Here is a 20306-nt window from a genome sequence, read left to right as displayed (position 1 = left end):
GGGAAAACTAGAAAATTTTAATTATAGACTGTTTCTCTGAGTATTTTAACCTTTGGTTTACAGTCTCAGGAACAAAGTAGCAGAGATCCTTGTTATATATATGTTGATATAAAATATTCGAGATGATGCGAAACCCACTTGAAGCACAAATGTGTTTCAGGACGGTTGGTATGGGTATTAACATTTTTACTAATGAAGCATCGAACAACGTTTCGACCTTATTAGTAGAAGCGCTATTACCCATACCAGTCGTCCCGAGATACATGATATAGAATATGTTTTTGTGAGCGGTATAATTCTTGATTTAACACTTCCAGTAACAAAGTGACAGAGATACGTGTTATATGTATGTTGATACAGAGTCTGTTTCTCTGAATGGTCTAATCCTTGATTTAAAACTTCTAGTAACAACCTAGAAGATATCCGTGTTATGTGTGTGTTAAACACACAAGCGAATACTGCAACTGGTCCATTCTCTGTTTAAAAGCTTTTTTTCAGTCTTTCTCTGCAGTGTTAATTTTACAGTCCATATGTTTCCATATGGTGACTGCTAATGAGTACAATGGTAGGCTGGTGATCCACACTTCTTTGTACTAAGGTAAATCTTATATCTACGTCTTTAAGTAAAGAAAATATTAGTCATCTTTATATTCTTAAGTACTTTTAGATTTTGTATTAATATTAGTAGTTGGGATTATTTTTACAACAAGCAAAAATTCAATATCAATAGTGCACATCATTACACAAAATGACAAACAAAATAACTTATAAACTTGTCATAAAACCAATACCCAATATAAAGATTATTTGCTGCTGGACTGGTAAAAGCCCTCGGAGGACTCAGCATATAGTCAGATCTGGCTCTGCTATAAGCAAAACACACACACACACACACACACACACACACTGGTGGCAAAGAGGGTAAGTTTACGTTCTTCCAGTACTATAATCCAGGGTTTGATTTCCAGCTGTAGGCACAACGGAACCCAATGTAGCTTTGTTCTAAAATAAATAAATTGTTTTGTAAAGGTGTGTGAAAAGAAACATTCTTTTAGGGGTTGCCGATGAAAGACAAGGTTTCCGATCCATTTTATAGCGTAGTGTTATTCTGACGTTATTGATATGTTATGTAAAACCTTATCATATCCTTATCATTTCGGTGTATAACTCACTAATGCACTCGAAATTAATCGGAAAAACCTTATCTAATTTATAACAGGGATCTGAATCATCACATTGTTGACTAGGGGTCTTACAATGTAAAATAAATATATACACCACCCATTAGTTCAGATGAAAAAACTGTTTACTTAACCCAACGTTCTTCAATTGTGGCTTTATCGTGAATAAAAGTCTATATTGTCACTATTACATAGAGGTTGATTAATATAAGTTTAGACTTTGTTTAATGCGTAGAAAAATCTTACAAAGCCGTCATGAAAGAAGCTAGCCATAATAAACTGTTTTATCGGGTTGAATAATAGGTTGAGTTTGAATGCTGTTATCTCTACCATATTCTTGTTTGTTTGTTGTTTTTTTTCGTACCTAGATGATACAAATATTAGAATGATATTTTTATTTAAATATGCACCGTAGAACCATTAGAAAACAGTGGCTCTGGAACACTTTTTATAGTAGTGGTGCCGATATCCATTTAATAAAAACATAAACTCTGTCTATGATGGAAGCCATGCGTTTGTCTATTATTGTTGTTTTAAAATATGTTAATAAAAGCAGATATCTTTGTATTTGAATGCAGGAGATGTGCGCCATTTTTAGAAAAGCATAAAAATTGATGTTAACAATACACACGAAAAGCATACAAAGTAAAACGTGAGCATGTCTTTAAAAAAATGCATAGTTCAGTATTATGATTGTTCTAATAACGATAAGACATTCCAACAATGTACAATAATGATAAAATATTCCATCAATACACAATAATCATAAGAAATTCCAACAGTGTAAAATAGCAAGTGTCAGTCTCATAGTTAATGATATAAGCAAACTTGAAATCAGCTGCAAATGTTTATTCTCCTCGTTAAAATGTGTAATTTCAATAAAGAATAAGGGCCTAATATATTCCTCAATTTTGTACTCCTCCGGAGAAGACTAGTTTCACTAAACCATCAAAAACTGGAATCACAATACGTATATAAAAGACACAAATCGATATACGAACGAATTCGTGATTTGAAAGTTTGGAAGACGGTCTAAACAAACTCTCTGAAATGACATCAAAGATTGAAACATATATGTGAAATGTCTTGCTATCGCTTTTCATTTCTGGGAACATATAATTTTGCTGATAATAAACACTCTGGAATAACAGCACAAAAAATAATTGAACGATTCATTATAAAAAGCCAAACAAATTGTTCTTACGATTCGCTCCAAACCTATCAGTGTATCATTTACATAATTCAGCTTAAAACTTAAGTTAAATTTAAGATTATTTTATCACTGTGTCAAAAAAATTGTTTTTTTTAGGTTAGAAAGGAGGGATTAGTAAGAGTTTTGAAACAGCTGATTTTCTGTAAGCGATATATGAAAGTGTTGCTTACACCCTTGTGTCAGAGGAAATGCAGTGAAACTCTGAATTCTTCTGTTGTTTTCATGAATTTAACCAAGTACAAAGTTACGAAAAGGTTATTATGTAAAGTTTGAGATAAAGTTTATGAGAAATAAAATATAAATATCCATAGTATAAATGTCTCTGAAAATTATATTAAATATTAAAAACATCTTCGTATGGGTCATAGCTCAGCTCCTTCAGGAGTTTAGTTACATCTAATAAAATGTTTAATGATATTTCATATGATGCACTCGTCTTTCATTTAAGTTGTTCATATACGTTAAATTGTTAAAGTTATTACTGTTTCTTTGTTTTTCGAATTTCGCGCGAAGTTACTCGAGGACTATCTTCGCTAGCCGTTTCTAATTTAGCAGTGTAAGACTAGAGGGAAGACAGCTAGTTATTACCACCCACCACCAACTCTAGGACTACTCTTTTACCAACGAATAGTGGGATTGACCATCAAATTATAACGCACTCGTCTTTCATTTAAGTTGTTCATATACGTTAAATTGTTAAAGTTATTACTGTTTCTTTGTTTTTCGAATTTCGCGCGAAGTTACTCGAGGACTATCTGCGCTAGCCGTTTCTAATTTAGCAGTGTAAGACTAGAGGGAAGACAGCTAGTTATTACCACCCACCACCAACTCTAGGACTACTCTTTTACCAACGAATAGTGGGATTGACCATCAAATTATAACGCCCCTACAGCTGAAAGGGCGAGCATGTTTGGTGTGGCTGGAATTCGAACCCGCGATCCTCGGATTACGAGTCAAGTGCCTTAACCACCTGGCCATGCCGGGTCAAAGTTTATACATAGTCAAGTGAAAGTGTTCTTTTCTTGTTGACATGCTGTATGTTTATTAAGGTTAAAATATTCTAGAATTGAATTTTTTTCATATTTTACTAAATTGCAAAAAATATTTAGTTATACAAAATACAGAGTCTCTTAGCTTCTCCTAATATGTAACTGCAATGACATGATCTAACTTGTACACTGGGTACGTTTTTATATTAGCAAATTGATTTGATTAAGTCAACTATAACTTTTAAATTAAGTTAATTGTAGCTTACCTGTACCGAATGCATGCCTAGACCTGTTCTGTAACTTGAATTTAAACCTATGTTTATTTCATTAAATATAATATGACACTTGAAATACAAAAAAGAAAGACTTTCCAAACCGCTAAATAAATTTTCTTATTTAGTGTTTGTAATTAAAAAGAAACATGGTCAGTGCATGGTGAGCTGATAACTATAACAACAAACAAATTAATATGGAATGTAACTCATTAAAACCGTATATTAGATTTAAGAAAAAAAAGGGTTGTTGTTTGGGTTAAAACAGAAACGCAGACATACACTGCCAAAATCTTAAGGCCAATGAGCATAAAGACAAAATAAGCATTTTGCATTGTCAAACTCAACCACTTATTTGAGTAGAGCTTCGAAAGATAAAAATAAGAAAAGGAAAATAAAAATAAAACCTTTTTAGCATTTAATAGGGAAAATGTAAACACTAGGAAATTAGCCTGAGTACTAGCTGGTCAAAAGATCAAAATCATACTGAAACGAAGCGTTAATCGGTAAACACGTAACGAAATCTAGTCATTTGTGTTCAAGCATTAGCATTGTCAATATTTCCCATTGACATCTCCTGTGTTACATTTGGTAAAAACATGGCAAAGGCTAAAAAGTTGACAGAGTTTGAACGGGGCAGAATTGTCGAGCTGCAAAAGCAAGGTCTCTCTCAACATGCCATTGCTGGTGAGATTGGGCATAGTAAAAATGCTGTTGCAAATTTCTTAAAAGATCCTGAGGGATATGAAACGAGAATTTCAAGTGGTCGACCCAAGAAAATTTCGCCGGCGTTGAGCAGGAGGATTCTACGGGTTGTCCGGCAAGACACCAGCTAATCGTCGAACCAGATTGAGGCCCTTACGGACACAGAATGCAGCTCAAGAAAAATAATAAGACATCTACGAGAGAAAGGCCTTAAAAACCGTAAACGTCTTCAAAGTCCACGCCTCCTTCCGCACCACGAAACAGTTCAGTTAAACTTTACTGAAAAGCACCAAACATGGGACGTAGAAAAGTGGACGAAGGTTTTGTTCTCTGATGAGAAACAATTTAACCTGGATGGTCCAGATGGCTTCCAACGTTACTGGCACGATAAGGATATCCCACCGAAGACATTTTCTACACGGCACAGTGGAGAAGGTTCCATCATGATCTGGGGTGCTTTCTCCTTCCATGGGACAATGAAGCTTCAGATTATACAGGGGCGTCACACAGCAGCTGGCTACATTGGCATGTTGGAGAGAGCATCCTTATTGACTGAAGGCCCTCACTTGTGTGGAATTGACTGGATCTTTCAGCAGGACAACGCTGCAATCTACAATGCCTGCAGGACAAAGGACTTTTTCATGGCGAATAACGTGATTCTTTTGGACCATCCAGCGTGTTAACTCAATCTGAACCCTTTTTAAAAATACTTGGGGTGGATGGCAAGGGAAATATATTGAAATGGACGTCAATTCCAAACAGTGCATGATCTTCGTGAAGCCATCTTCACCACTTGGAATAACATTCCAGCCAGCCTCCTGCAAACGCTTATATCGACCATGCCAAAGCGAATGTTTGAAATTATTCGCAATGACGGCCGTGCAACTCACTACTTAGACCTCTTGTTGGGCATTTCCTACCTTGGTTAGGACTTCTTTTTGATATGGTTTTAAGCTTTTGACCAGCTAGTATTTAGGCTAATTTCATAGTGCTCACATTTTTCCTATTAAATGCTAAAAAAGTGTTTTTTTATTTTCCCTTTTCTTGTTGTCATCTTTTGAAGCTCCACTCAAATAAGTGGTTAAGTCTCACAGTGCAAAATGCACATTTTTTCTTTATGTTTATTGGCCTTAAGATTTCGACCAGCAGTGTATAAAATTTCAAATAATTTTGATTACTGCTTGTTTAGCTTAGCTAATGATGAGTTCCAGTATTTATGAAAATCTCTTCGGTCAGCAATGTTAACAGACAAGTAAAAAACTCCGAAACGCCATTTTCACATAACTCTTATTCTAAATCTGTATTAGACTAACGAAAGATACTTATAGCCTACGTAGCTCGAAATAATTAATAACATTATGAAATGAATACTTCGCTTGAAAATAATGGCATATTCGTATCTTTAAATATAAAGTTGTGACAATACGATTTCAAAATCACTTTTTAGAACCTCAAGAAACTATTTAAGCAGTTTTAATAATACTGTAAAAATATGTATAAAAATAAGATTTTACAGTTTAGATGAGTAGCTAAATTTAACACGAGACTGAGAGTGAGGAAAGTCTAAACCATAAGAATACCAAAAGATAAAATCATTTAAAGAGCATCAAAAAAGAATAACTTTAGACAGAACATCATAAATTACAATTCTGAAATTAATGCTTTAAAGAAAATTTTTCATTCGTGAATCTTGGAAATTTGACTTCATTTTAATAAGGTAATTTAGCTTTTTGTGTTGAGGTTTATCATTCTGAGATTGAACCAAAAGCATTAGAAAATGGTGGATAAGAAATACAGTGTCCCGGCATGGCCAGGTGGATAAGGCACTCGACTCGTAATCCGAGGATCACGGGTTCATATCTCTGTCACATCAAACATGCTCGCCTTTTCAGCCGTAGGGGCGATATAATGTGACGGCCAATCCCACGATTCGTTGGTAAAAGAGTAGCCCAAGAGTTGGTAGTGGATGATGTTGACTAGCTGCCTTCCCTCTAGTCTTACATCGTTAAATTAAGGAAGACTAACGCAGATAGCCCTCGTGTAGCTTTGCGCGAAATTGAAAACAAACCAAGTAATACGGTTCTTCATGTGGTCCCCCCCCCGCTAGTACAGCGGTAAGTCTACGAATTTATAACGCTAAAATCAGGGGTTCGATTCCCCTCGGTGGGCTCAGCAGATAGCCCGTTGTGGCTTTGCTAAAAAAAAACACACACTTTATGTGGTATGTTTGTTAAATTCTTGTACGGATTAGGTTTACAAACAAGGTGAATGTGACGACCAGCGTCATTAAAAAAGTCACACTGGTTTGTATGCAATCTGCTATTTAATTTTTCGTTTGCAAAGGTTGACATTATTATGTGTTTTTGAAAGTGTACAAGATTGTATGTTAAATTCGTTTTGCATTTACTGAAAAGAAGTGAAAATGTGAAAAACGATGAGTTACGTTTATGAGGAATGTAAAGTTATCTTGCACACTTTTGTTGATATGAGAGAAAAAAAATTAAACATGAACATGGTTGGACTTTAAGACGTATTAAATCTTTCTATTGAATCAGACTAATGAAAATTATTACATTAAAGAACATCCCACCGAGTGCTTGGCGATTAAAGCACCAGAGCCAGTGAAGAAGACGTTGTCAGGAGTATATGCTTTAAACAATACACTTTCAAAAACATAAGACAAATTCTGAATAATATCAACGAAATAAAGTGGAAAAAACATAATTAAAATTACACAAGCGGTTATAACAGCATATTCAGTTCTACTGTACGTGAGCTTTAGAAAAACCAGTGAGGTATTGAGCCCATATAAATAAATAACAAATAACTAACCATGATGAACATCACTGAGGGAAGAACTACTTATTATCCGCCATTTTCTAACTAAATTGAAGGTCCCTAATTTTAATAACAGTAATCTATACCATTCCTCTTTTTAAGACAATATTTGCTTGTTTGGTTGTTGTTTAGCTCAAAACAACACCATGGATTATCTTTGCTGTGTTTACCATGGGTATTGAATCTCAGTTTTTAACGTTATCAGTTTTTAAAATTAGCACTGAGCCACTTGAGAGCTTCGAACAAAAATGAGACAAGAATAAGTCCTTTCACGAAGTCGCAAAATTTTTTTTATTAAGCCAACTATAAATTTAAGACGTAACTATTGCAAAAAGACTACAACACTTAAATATATGGAGGGCAAGATAAAGGGTGCACTTCGGATCTTGGGAAAAGGGAGGTTCAACTCTTAAACTGGAATATAAAATTTAACGACATATAGGCCTAGCTGTAATAACACATACGATTCCTAAATGATATGTTAATAGGTGACATAAATATATCAGTTTTTGTTTCGAAATTAATCATAATAAGAAATACAACATTCAAGTTTTCCTTAATGGTATGAAACTTGCTTGTTTTAGGATTTCACAAACAGAGTAAAAACGTATCTATAATCGTCTATTTTCTTTTTGCTCTTTGCCCCATGGACATCGCTGTATCCACCCTTGACACACTAATTCATAAGTGCAGTAAGTCTTATATATCTTTGGCATGACACACAATAATATAATTCAAAAAGGTGTTCAAGAACTCACTCAGCATAATTACATCATGAATATCCACAACCATGCTTCAAGATAGGGTGTTTTTATTTCCTTATCAAGGTGCATTAATCGAATCACCCAGGTTTTTAATAAAAAAATATGTATCCATTTTTTAATGATCTACCCAGTTTTTGAAAAGCATATCCTACAGGTTTTAAAGCTGTTTCCTGAGGATTTGCTCAACTTCTCCAAAAGTGCCTATATTTTAACAATATATATATAAAGTATCTGTACCTCATGGTATTATTTTAACAATATATATATAAAGTATCTGTACCTCATGGTATTATTTTAACAATATATATATAAAGTATCTGTACCTCATGGTATTATTTTAACAATATATATATAAAGTATCTGTACCTCATGGTATTATTTTAACAATATATATATAAAGTATCTGTACCTCATGGTATTATTTTAACAATATATATATAAAGTATCTGTACCTCATGGTATTATTTTAACAATATATATATATAAAGTATCTGTACCTCATGGTATTATTTTAACAATATATATATAAAGTATCTGTACCTCATGGTATTATTTTAACAATATATATATAAAGTATCTGTACCTCATGGTATTATTTTAACAATATATATATAAAGTATCTGTACCTCATTGTATTATTTTAACAATATATATATAAAGTATCTGTACCTCATGGTATTATTTTAACAATATATATATAAAGTATCTGTACCTCATGGTATTATTTTAACAATATATATATAAAGTATCTGTACCTCATGGTATTATTTTAACAATATATATATAAAGTATCTGTACCTCATGGTATTATTTTAACAATATATATATAAAGTATCTGTACCTCATGGTATTATTTTAACAATATATATATATAAGTATCTGTACCTCATGGTATTATTTTAACAATATATATATAAAGTATCTGTACCTCATGGTATTATTTTAACAATATATATATAAAGTATCTGTACCTCATGGTATTATTTTAACAATATATATATAAAGTATCTGTACCTCATTGTATTATTTTAACATTATATATATAAAGTATCTGTACCTCATGGTATTATTTTAACAATATATATATAAAGTATCTGTACCTCATGGTATTATTTTAACAATATATATATAAAGTATCTGTACCTCATGGTATTATTTTAACAATATATATATAAAGTATCTGTACCTCATGGTATTACTTAAAACCGTAAGTTAATTCTTAGATAGTTTTCGCAATATTCCATACTCTGCCCTGGACTCTTTAAGATGACACTTACTAACAATTTTTTCAAGAAGCATCCTATCGAACTGAAAACACAGTGATGGTGCAGTTTAAAACATAATGTCTTGTCTCTAGTGATTCTATTAGTTAATGGTTCCAATTACATAGCAAAACAATAAAAAAAAAACAGGGCCAGTTAGTCGAGACACACTGAAAATTAAAAAAAATGTTCAAAATGTAAGCATGAGGAAATTTTTAATAGCCGCAGCTCTCGAAAGTTTTTCAAGCAGAATTAGAGTAAGTTAATGTATGAGACCTTCATATCCATTTTATTAACCATATTTTTGTGCGTCGGCAATACCAGTTGTGGGACGTAAGTATTCGACTTTATTTCTCATCAGGTTCTATCTGTACTAGCTTACCGTCAAATTAGAATTTTTTAGGCAAGATTCGATTAAATTAATCTACGAGATCTTGGGCATGGTCACATACACCAATCAAAAGGGTTTGACCTCTTGAGTTCAAAACTGTAATTAGACCTCGAATTAGTCAAGAGATGACGGAGATATGAGCTAAAAGTTTGTTTTTGATAAAAATAAATAACTCAAAGACCATTTATGAGTTGATATACCGCGGCTAAAAAAACAAACAAACTACAAGTTATGTCACAAGACCAGGGAATAATTAGGTCGGAATCCACATTGATTGATGTTGAAAGGTTGAGAATCTAGAAGTTAGAGGACAAACTTAAAGCGATTAATTTTCTTTGAATTACAGGTAATAATGTTTTCAGGTATCACTCACAAAAAGAAGAAAATCAGCTGTATTTTAGTTCTAAATCATAAACACACTGCAATCTAAAAGAATATAGCACACCCTATCTTCAAGTTGAATAAAATTATCAACCTAAAGGTAAATAAGTTATTTCCAAATCTTTTCATAACCTCTTCTTCACCAACATTTTTTCTTATAATTTCTTGTGCAGCATATCCCGTTATACTACGTATGTCTTTTTCGTTTAATCTGTCTGTTGTAGATTTTAACCCTTTTATTACAACTCTTGTAATGTAAAATTGAAACGACGTAATAACTTATTAAAATACTTGGAATACATAAGGACTTGTTTACGCATTTTTGGACATTTTCTTCCACAAACAGTTTCCGCAATTTACATATGAAAAATATGTATTCCAGCAGTCACTATTGTGTTACGTATATCACAGCAACTATTTATGAAGACGTGTTATGTACACAATCTGAGGTGAAAGTAACGAAAAACATTACAAACAAAGGTAATTACTTCAATAAGATAAGGCCTGGCAAGGCCAGACAGTTAAGGCGCTCAACTCGTAAGCTGAGGGTGTCGGGGGCTTTATAATGTGACAGTCAATCCCACTATTCGTTGGTAAAAGAGTAGCCCAAGCGTTGGCGGTGGGCGTTGATGACTAGCTGCCTTCCCTCTAGTCTAACACTGCTAAATTAGGAACAGCTAACACAGACCTCGTGTAGCTTTGCGTGAAATCCAAGAACAAACAAACTTACAAGATATGATTGAATTACTGCGTTCAGAATTTTTTTTTTTCAAAATTATGGATCTCAACAATCCTGTACAAATATACAACACAACAGTAATGAGAGGGTTAAAGCAGATCAGAGTTGTATAAACAATATGTTGTCAATACTCACAAGATGGACCGAACCATGGCAGACGAAAAAAAAAAAGCTGACATATTACTAGAGTGCACTGTTAAAAACTGGATGTTGTAGAGTAAAACCAGCATTTAAATTGGAGATAATGTGAAATCTCTCCCAACGTCTGCAATGTAATGGAGTAGCACTCTAATTTGTTTCTTTTCCTTGTTCATTTGTGCAGGTTCTCGAATCATCAATGTTATCAGAAAAGCCTGAGCTTATTGTACTTAATTTCGTACAGAGTTATTATTAATAGCTTGGGAAAATAATATATATATATACTCTCGTGTAACCTAGCAACTCTCACTGTAGAAAACAATATACGTTGGTATTCTCCAGTTAAAGCTTTCTTTGCGGAACACCGTAAATAATCAGGTATTTCTGAAAAGTATATTTTGAAGGAAGAGAGCTAAAAATTCGAAACTTAAAAACTGTAGTTAAACTTTACACTAATGTAAAATACTATATAATATAAATGGGAGAACAAAATAAGAAATAGATACTTCTATAACAATACCTTATCCTCTTCCCAGAAAGTATAAAAGCTTCAGAATTTCACAAATATAATTATTTTCTTATCAAAACGAAAACCAAAAAATAAATAAACAACGGTCTTAACCGAATATATACTTTTTTTTTTTTTCTGACCCTAGCTCGAAGAGTCTGAGTTAAAAGGTTTTTAATGACAATCACGCTCATACAAGGCTGACTGGAACAAGAACTTTGTACAGATTATACATGCCTAAAACTACTTTAAAAAGTTTAAGAACCCTTAATGGCATTCAACACTTATAATTTTCTTTTACGATAGTCTATCAAAGTTCTTACATCATAGCCTGATGAAATACCTTCTGGCTATTATGCCTGATGTTCACGTTGAAAAATATAGGCCGTACACACAGTTGTTTGTTCTGCTCATAATCATCTTTCTCGATATTATGTAGGTATTACAAGTGTTATTGTTTTTAAGGCAAAAGTATTATACAACATTAGGTTGTATTGATTCTATATTAGGTAAAAGGAAAACAAATTTTGACCATTACAGAATTTTAAACAAACGATAACTTAAACTCATATACCTCGAAACTCTATTTAAAGTTTTGCTGATATATGATCTTTAAGTTTAAAACTGAATAATAAATTCGAGGTATATTGGTTATATACGCGTTGCTTTTCTAGAAATTAACATAAGCAAAACGTGCGTAAACAGATGTCAATAATAAACCATTTAAAGTAATGACCATTCCTAAGACCTGGACGGATCACTTACTGGTCGTTGTGCTGGAGGAAACAATTATTACTTACATTTTATAATAACAGTGTACTTGTCATTTTTCAGATTAATATAAAAACAATGAAAATTAATAAAACACCAAAATTCACAATTATTACTATTAAGTACGTGTTACTATTATAAGCTATGGATACGTAACGTCTGGAAATGCTAAAAACGTGACTTAGTGTGCGAGGCTGGAAATCAGAAGATTCAATGTTGAAGACGTAATATACCAACAAGAAAACTGCGCATTTTCAGCTTTGGAAGCATTATAACCGTTACAGTAACTCTCTATATTTGGTTAAACGAATCCATGTAGGCGTTGAGGTACTACTGACTAAATAGTTGGTATATTTGTGATCAGTAATTCTAAATTATGGATGGGTACACACGAATCTTCGAATCCAAAACTGTAGAGTAATCTACCGGGTATAATTCACCAATAGTTTTGATTTAAAGACAAGTTGGACACGGCTGCCTGATATCGCTCTTCCTCTTCTGCTAATGATTGATTGAATGATGAAGAGATCCAGTGAATAAAAAAAAACGCATTCAGTAGACACTGCGGACACAACCAAATGACCTTGATTTCGCCGACGATCTGGCTCTCCTATTAAACAACTACAACGAGATGCGGGAAAAAACAACAACAACAACATCATTTTTGGAAAGTATATCAATTCAAACTGGATTAATCATCCATAAGGACAAAACAAAGTTTCTTAAAATCAACAGCAGAAGTAGCAGCCCCATAACACTTGGAAGTGAAGCTTTGGAAGACATGGACTCTTTTACTTAACTGGGAAGCGTGATCAACAAACGGGGAGTCACTGACAAAGAACTGGTAAAACTATATCAGTTTTCCTCACACTGAAGAGTGTCTGCAATTCATGAGGAATTTCAACACACTCATTACATCCGTATATTCAATGTAAATGTTATATCAGAACTCCTGTCTGGGTCAGACATTCACAATAATGATATTAAAGGAAAACCTGAATTTCGTTAATAGATGTCTATACAGGATGATTCACATTTAGTGGTGAAAAAGAGTCACTAACACTGAATTATGGGAATGGACCAACTACGAATGTGTTGAGAAAGAAATCCTGAGAAGAAAGTAAGACTTGATTGGGCACATCCTATGGAAGTTCTTTTGGTATGGAACCCACAAGGAAAGAAAGGAACACCTTGAGGAGGATGGAAAGAAAATGAGTTATGCCTAGAGAAAAATAGAAATGGTACTCCATGTCGGGCTCACTGGAGTGATTTCGTTGATGGCCTATTTTACAAAAGAAGAGATGATCCCAGGTAAGTATATCTGAGTCTTAGAGCATCTGGGCTGGCCGTTTCGATCATGTGCTGCTTAAAGTTCCTGTCAGGTTGAAAACATTAAACAATGTAAAGTGTTACAAACTTTAAATTACATACTTGTAAACATGATTCTGTATACTTCGTGCATCAGAATTTAACGAAAAGCACATTGAATAAGCGTATTGGACAGTTTAAAACGACTTCTTTTTTGTTCACATCAAGAAATGCATATAGGGTTACTATTTACTAAATGGTCAATTTTGACTTGGAAATCGTTCGAGGAAATTGTTTTATACTAAAAATATTCAAAAGAATATTCTCCAGTGTTCACAATATTACTTTCACACGAATAAAAGTTTGAATTTCGATTCAAATTTTTAATAGTACGATTATGTCTTAAATCTCTAAATATGCTACAAGTTCATCATACACTTCTACTAAAATGTTCTAATTTTATCATTTTTTTTAGAATTTGTCGTATATACTGGAAGAACCTCAAATGAAAAAAATACGTTTTGCCATTAACACTTTTATCACAATTACCGGCTCTGATGAAGCCTACTATGGCAAAACGTTGGCTTAAATGTATATTTATATTATTATCTGAAGAGAAATGGCCGTATTTTCTCATTTTATCAAAATGTTTTAATTTTAGTTTTACTAAATTATTTAACATTATTTAAACAGTTTTAGGTCACGACCTTAAGAATAAGGATCTAAGGTCATGATCTTTCTCTCTTAGAACCTGTTGGTTTTGTTAATGAAAGAGAATGTTGAATATTACAAAAAATACACATTTGACGCTAACAACTGTCCGGTTCTTTGTGGCATTACAGCTTTTGACAATCGTTTTTCTGGTCCAATATATAATTAAGTACTTTATGTATTAAATATTTTCACCTTTTCTCACGCGTAACCCAATTCTATGTTGAAAACTTCTGGATGGGTTTTATGACCAATCTCTTCAGGGCCAATCTATAAAGGCGTATCACCGTTGTACCATTAACCTTTTCTGCCAATTAACACTTTATTCAACGCTGATCCAATAATATGTCTTCATGTCGTGTGTTTAGATGCTGAAATTCACTGTTCTGTCGGAAGATTATGTGTTTACACGCAGTAAGCTAAGACTATATTTTTTTAATTATCGAAGCATTTATTTAAAAGCTAAGACCATGTTTTTAAAAATTTCACATTTGTGACCACGTCTTTTTGAATATACAGATTGTGCCTTTAAAAGTGCTCTCGCACTTTTGAATCTTTGGATCATGTGCTTAGCGTTTTAGGTTTCAATCGTTATCCCATGTGATTAGATGTTGAGACTGAACTTTGTAATTGTGAGATCGTGAGCTTAAAAGTTGAAACTGTACTACTTTCTTCTATAACCACCATCTTCAGACCACGTTATTAAAAGTTGAAGCTTCAATATTCTGTCGTCATACCTCACATGTTTAAATCTCATACAATTTGTTTGTTTACGTTGTCGTGTATTCAAAAACTTAGTTAAACAATGTTTTATCGATGGATGGTGAGCCTGTTATCTTCTTAGTTCTTAGATCACACGTTGAAAAGTTTTCGGACATCGTATGATGATCAAAACATTTCAACCATATTTAACATCATTCGTCCAAATCTGAGTGCGTAGTTTCTGTCTTCAGTTTATAGCTATTAAAAGCTCAGACAGTATTTAAGTTTTTATCGATAGCTCACAGTGCCCCCCAGTGGCACAGCCGTATGACTGCGGAGTCACACCGCTAAAAACCAAATTTCGATATCCGTGGTGGGCAGAGCACAGATAGCCAGTCCATTGTGTAGCTTTGTGGTTAATTTCAAACAAATCAAATTTAGTTTACAGTCGTTAGTTAATAGTAGTTAGTAACTGATGGTAACATTTTTAGTTGCCAACATATATATATATATATATATATATATATGTATACTTAGAGATAAGACCCAATACTGTAGACCTCCATCACTACTCTGTGCTGATTAGAAAGGAATGTTTTAGTTTTTTGTCGCCAGTCCATACTGAATAAAATTGGCGCTATAGGTTTCCATTGTCATTCTCTGTTGCTTAAAAACCAAGATTGTAATTTTCCATCCCTACTGTATGGCGCTGTAGCTCTTCATCGCAATTCTATGTTGGTTAGAAAATTGAGCCTATGGTTCCTGTCGCCAGCCAATATTGAGTAAGAAACCGAGTTTATTTCTTTCGCTTGTCCTTGGTTTGTTTGTTTTGAATTTCGCGCAAAGCTACACGAGGGCTATCTGCGCTAGCCGTCCCTAATTTAGCAGTGTAAAACTAAAGGGAAGGCGTCTAGTCATCACCACCCACCGCCAACTCTTGAGCTACTCTTTTACCAACGAATAATGAGATTGACCGTTACTTTATAACACCCCCACAGCTGAATAGACGAGCATGTTTGGTGCGACGGGGATTCGAACATCTTAACCTACCTGGCCATGCCGGGCCCTTGTCCTTGGTTATTAGAAACTTATAATGTATAATTTTAGTCGTTAATTCTTGCTTATAAGTAATTGATACTGTAGCTTCCTAACTTTCATCAGTCCGCACAAATGAAAAACTGAGGCTGAAGTATTCTGTTGCCAACCTGCGGTGATTAGAAATTACACAAATCTAGTTTTCGTCAATCTGTGTGGTTGATAACTGAGCACGTAGTTTTTCGTCGTCACATCCAGCCATGATATAGTTGTATATCATGTACTTTGAATGTTCCTGAACGAAATAACTAGTTAAAAAATATTTTATCAATTAAATTTATCAAGTTCTTACAAGTTTTAAATGTCGTTGTACGAAAAGCAACACCTTTGTCCATGGATTACTAGAAACTTAAATATCATATTTCGATACCGGCGGTGGGCAGAGCACAGATCGTCGGTTGCGGAGTTCCCAGCTTGACAACAAACAAAAAATACACGTTTTATTAATGTTATTTTTATTCTCCCAAACTGTCAAGTGTTTATAACTTAACAGCCGGATATTATGGTCACTATAAATTCATTGTTACTTGCGAGTTACATCAATTGTTTTTAGAAGATATTAGAAATGTTGTGAAATATTGCAAGTAATGACTCATTCCTTGAATAACAGTTCCAGTAACTTGTTCAGTTGGAGCGGTTTGTTCTTAGAAAATCGAACTCTGTACTGTGTTTAATTAAAGTAAGATAATGTTAATTAGTAATATATTAAATACATGTTTTCATCGGTGTGAGAACACTAAACACAAAACACCAAGTTTTGCTTTTTTTTGTTGTTAAGCGCAAAGCTAGAAACTGGATTATCTTTGATTTACCAACTGCTGGTATCGAAACCCGATATTTATCATAATAGGCCTTCAGACTTTCCACTGAACCAACGGGAAAATGGGAGGCATATCTTGCTGGTATCGTCAACGTTCGTTTTATTCTGCCGGTATTCACCGGAACCTAATACCAGTTATTTTTAGAATTTCAAACAGAATATCTCCTCTTTTTAGGAAGCCGCTACATAATTGCGTTTTTGTTTGTTTGTTTTTTCTTCTTTACAGTTAAGTTTCAATAATGTATGAAAAAGTACCGTTAACTTACAGGAAGTCTGATAGTCCATACTCCATAAGGCCAGGTTCTGTCAGTACCCCTTCACTTCTGTTGTTCTACTCAGCAAAAACAAGACTTCGATTTGTTTTTATAGAGTGTTGTTGCTTGGAATTAAGCACAAAGCTACACAATGGTATTTCTGTGCTCTGCTCACCACGGGTATCAAAACCCGGTTTCTAGCGGTGGGAGTCCGCAGACATGCCGCTGTCCCACTGGCGGTTTTATAAAATGATGCATAATAGGCCTAAAATTAGAAACACGCCTGACTACAGAATAACTCATTTTATATTAAAAAACAACGTGTTTTATTGGATTTTATAAACTGGAAGCTTAAAATCGAATCTTTTTGTTTTTGTTTTTTTCTGGTCTGCTGGTATGAATGAAATGTATTGTGTTTACTAGGTTTTTTTTCTGTTATTTATACGTACTAGCGCGAGCTCTGGTACTAGGTTTTTTTTCTGTTATTTATACGTACTAACGCGAGCTCTGGTACTAGGTTTTTTTTCTGTTATTTATACGTACTAGCGCGAGCTCTGGTACTAGGTTTTTTTTCTGTTATTTATACGTACTAGCGCGAGCTCTGGTACTAGGTTTTTTTTCTGTTATTTATACGTACTAGCGCGAGCTCTGGTACTAGGTTTTTTTCTGTTATTTATACGTACTAACGCGAGCTCTGGTATTATAAACTTGTTGATTAAATTAACTTTTTCATAGTTAAATTCTCTGTAAATTTACTACTGTATTTATGCAGTCCCAAAAAAGCTTCAAACTTAAGACATTTTGTCAAACTTAAGAACTAATATATCGAAAAGTTGTAAATAATACATATGTGAAAAGATAAAAACGTATAAGTTCAGATGATGACCAGCTCTAGAAATAAAGCTGTTATTTTATCTATATACTTACATTATAAGAACCGTTTTCCTATAAATATTTTTCTTGGTGCGTTGTTACAGCTCGTAACACGTTGATATCCGATGAAAATAATAACCTCAAATGGTCAGATGTGATTTTGTACCGAAAATGCAACATCACTGAAATCATAAAGTGGCGCCTGTTATACCGTTATAGTTTATTTGTTGTTTTTCATTTGAAAAGGATCACATATTCCATCTCCTCTGTCGTTTTAATATTACACCGTAACCATCACGTTGTTTGACATTTCTCGAGAAACACAACCTACAGATAATTCTGCATTATGTGTCTAATACATGGATCATGATGAATGTAATTATACAGCTATAAACTACAAAAAGATGTATTAAGTTAATCGAATGTTTCACTTAATTCGAAAGTATCTTGTACATATCTATACATATCTTATGTGTGTATAAGAGTAAAGATACATACAAGATAAGAATCGTGTGAAAAAAATGACAAACTGTATACGGTATATTAACGTACTGTAAGATCTAATACGATAATAAATGAACACATGAAGTTCGAAGTTCACTTGCCTGTGTTGTTTAGTTTACGTTCATGGTTTCTTTCTCTTGGATATTGTCCTACCTGATGTTAGGAACGGAGTTACTGCTGTTTCCTAGTGGTTCTTAGGTGTCCTTTTGCTAAGCCTAGCTTCAGCTGACAACAGTGTAATTAGCACTGTATATTGGAGGTGGAGATTGTACGTCCTTCAAAATTAACATAAAAAGCAGATAGTAAGTCGAAGATGGATAAAAGGTTGTGAAACGTATCTGAATAAAAGCTTTGCAAATGATGTCACTTCACTGTACTGATAATTAGTATGCACCGTCATGATTGGTGGGTGTAATTGCTCCACCGGGTAACGTCATTGGTGATGATTAGCAAAGGGCGTGACAATAATAGTACGTGATCCATTTTAGAGGACAAAGGTCAGAATTTTTTATCAGCATTTGTTCAATGAGGTAAATTTGCTGAACACAAACGTAGACAGTATACAACCAGTAGTTAAATATACAAAGCTTAAACGTAAAGAATTCCAAGTAGGGCTGATCCACTATACAAGGTAAGTAAGCACATGTGCAAACACATTAACACAAATAACTAAAACTCATCGTGTTTTTCTTTAAAGGTATTATTTATACATATGGCTAGAATAACTAATAAAACATATGTTTTAAGTCCTTGAATATCATTTAAAGACAAAGGCTAATTTTTATCAATAAAAACCACGCGTTACAAATTACGATTTCGAAAACAAAATGCATTGAACTGCACCTCGGAACTTCTAACTATGTCTATGAAAGCAAAGACCAGTCTTCGTTTTTCGAGTTTATTTTTTTTTATTTTAATGAATCAGCTATTTTCTTCATTCTATCTCTCCATCTTGCACTCTACCTCACCTTTTTTAAGTATTTTTCAGTTATGTTGGTGTTTTTGTGCTAATCTGTTTTCAGTTTCAGGTGTTAGTTGTGATTTTCATATTTTATCAATGAATGGTGATACCCAAGACCATGTTTATAAAATTTATGGGGAATATCATCTTACATACTAGCTTATACTTGTTAGTTTGATAACATTTTATCTCTTTGAAAATCTCATTTCTAGCCCGTAAAAATAACAAATACAGGGTGTTCGGAAAATAACTGTGCTCTTATAGATTTATTAACAAACACGTTTCAATATAGAATACACGAGGTAAATATGAATGACAATTATAAACAATGTTGAAAGTGACCGCCGTTGGCATCAATACAGGCCTGGATCCTTCTTATTTTGTTTTTAAACACCGCTATCAGTTGCTGGCTTGAAATAGACTGAATAAAATATGATTACAAAACTGCACAGTGACTTTCCGAACACCATGTATAAGCAAAAAAACTGAATATTTCTATCTGTTTCACAAAAACTGTATCATTTAAGAAAAACGAAAGCAGGCTGGCCTCAAAATAAAATAGTTATATACAGCCATTTAGCATGAAAACTAACCACAGTTGGTATATTTTAATTACATCGCCCTATTTTGAGAAAAAAAATTGTTTTTGAATTTCGCACAAAGATACTCGAGGGCTATCTGTGCCAGCCGTCCCTAATTTAGCAGTGTAAGACTAGAGGGAAGGCAGCTAGTCATCAACACCCATCGCCAACTCTTGGGCTACTCTTTTCCAAACAAATAGTGGGATTGACCATCACATTATAACGTCCCACGGCTGAAAGTGTGAGCATGTTTGGCGCGATTGGGATGCGAACCCGTTACCCTCGGATTACGAGTCGCCTAACTCAACTCTCTTGGCCATGCCGGGCCATGAGAAAAAAAGAACA

At 33.7% G+C, this 20306-nt stretch overlaps 1 protein-coding gene across 5 annotated transcripts in view; it reads right to left on the bottom strand.

Annotated features, from left to right (window-relative positions):
• Nucleotides 1-18850, bottom strand: part of LOC143223324 (DNA-binding protein RFX6-like) — a 68520-nt gene extending 49670 nt beyond the window's left edge. For 2 of the 5 annotated variants that reach the window (XM_076451165.1, XM_076451168.1), the window contains exon 1: nt 18521-18847. The gene's annotated coding sequence lies outside the window, so the exon portion shown is untranslated. Of the gene's footprint in view, nt 1-18520 lie in introns of all 5 variants that reach the window. The other 3 variants (XM_076451169.1, XM_076451167.1, XM_076451166.1) reach the window with 3 other exon arrangements.
• Nucleotides 18851-20306: the final 1456 nt, after the last annotated feature.

The sequence above is a fragment of the Tachypleus tridentatus genome, chromosome 8, assembly GCF_004210375.1.
Source record: "Tachypleus tridentatus isolate NWPU-2018 chromosome 8, ASM421037v1, whole genome shotgun sequence".
Taxonomy (NCBI): Eukaryota; Metazoa; Arthropoda; class Merostomata; order Xiphosura; family Limulidae; genus Tachypleus; species Tachypleus tridentatus.
The sequence above is the reverse complement of the archived record's forward strand: the minus strand, read 5'-3'. Positions and strand labels throughout refer to the sequence as shown.